Source organism: Arachis duranensis, chromosome 3 (assembly GCF_000817695.3).
Source record: "Arachis duranensis cultivar V14167 chromosome 3, aradu.V14167.gnm2.J7QH, whole genome shotgun sequence".
NCBI lineage: Eukaryota > Viridiplantae > Streptophyta > Magnoliopsida > Fabales > Fabaceae > Arachis > Arachis duranensis.
Genome location: NC_029774.3, coordinates 48,445,737 through 48,447,205, shown reverse-complemented (window position 1 = coordinate 48,447,205; position 1,469 = coordinate 48,445,737).

Sequence of the window (1,469 nt, the reverse complement as noted above, 5' to 3'; positions counted from 1 at the left end):
TCGCTCAAAGTATGGACTATTATATATTGCTGGAAAGCCCTGGAAGTCTACTTTCCAACACCGTTGAGAGCGCGCCAATTGGACTCAATGTCTACTTTCCAACGCCGTTGAGAGCGCGCCAATTGGAGTTCTGTAGCTCCAGAAAATCTATTTCAAGTGTAGGGAGGTCAGATTCCAACAGCATCAGCAGTCCTTGTGTCAGTCTTTTTCAGAGTTTTGCTCAAGTCCCTCAATTTCAGCCAGAAATTACCTGAAATCATAGAAAAACACACAAACTCATAGTAAAGTCCAGAAATGTGAATTTAACATAAAAATTAATGAAAACATCCCTAAAAGTAGCTTGAACTTACTAAAAACTACCTAAAAACAATGCCAAAAAGCGTATAAATTATCCGCTCATCATTTGGGTTAGGTCTATGCTACCACTACAGATTGCCAAGGCATATCTATAGGCATTGCCCATACAAGAAGAGTCAGGGTGCGGGCCGGTCTCAGCGACGGGGTTAAGAATATCTAATTTGAGGTAATTATAAAAATTGGTAACCGAATTTTAACTGCATTATATGATGTTGTAACCTGACACTTATTTGTAGCTTATAATGGGGATGAGGATTTAGAAATGAGAGTATCAGATTTAGCATTAGACTTAGGACCAAACTTAACTGTGCCGCATGTAATGTTGTCGTTAGGGCTAGCAAAACTTAAGGTTTAGTTAGAGGAACTAATTGACAAGAAAAACTGATCCGACCAAGTATTTTTCCATGTGGAGCACCATTTATGTCACTAAGAAGGAGGATGGCAATATGAGGCTTGATACAAGAGAGAGTACCAATAAATCCTTGTGAACCGATATATCTTTTCTTTTGTAATTTGCATTAAAGTTCCTTAATTCGAAATCCTTCTTCGTAAATAATATTTGAACTTTTTCCACTCCTATTCCTTGTTCGCACGTATCCTTGCATGAAACTTGTACTCCTTGATATGAGCCTGAACTTGTTTCGACCCAATCAAGTATTGGGGAAATTACTGTTGAGTTGAGCCACCTTCATTCACGGACTCGTGATTTTCTTAAAATCAACAGGGACATATTTTAATTCAATGTGCTTTATTGTTTTTACCAAGGATTCTTAATTTGGAATTCATTTCTTAAGGTGCACTCTAATTCTCTTTCTGGTGCATTTTCTTATTTTCTACGACATCATTTTATTGCAACACAATGTATGTTTTCAATTTCTGGTGGATATCATTCGAATTGTCTGCTCTGTTTTGAGCTTGGTATCCTTTCAAATAAACTCAAGCTCATTTCGGCATCGCATACAATCCTTAGACGCAACCATCAAAATGTTAGTTCTTTAAAACACGACTTACGAACGCGAAAACCGAATCTTGTAAGTGTGGTACATCACGAGGAGTTGTGAAGCTTTGATTTTACAAAAAACATTGCCTATGACTAGTTGACTCACAAGGGT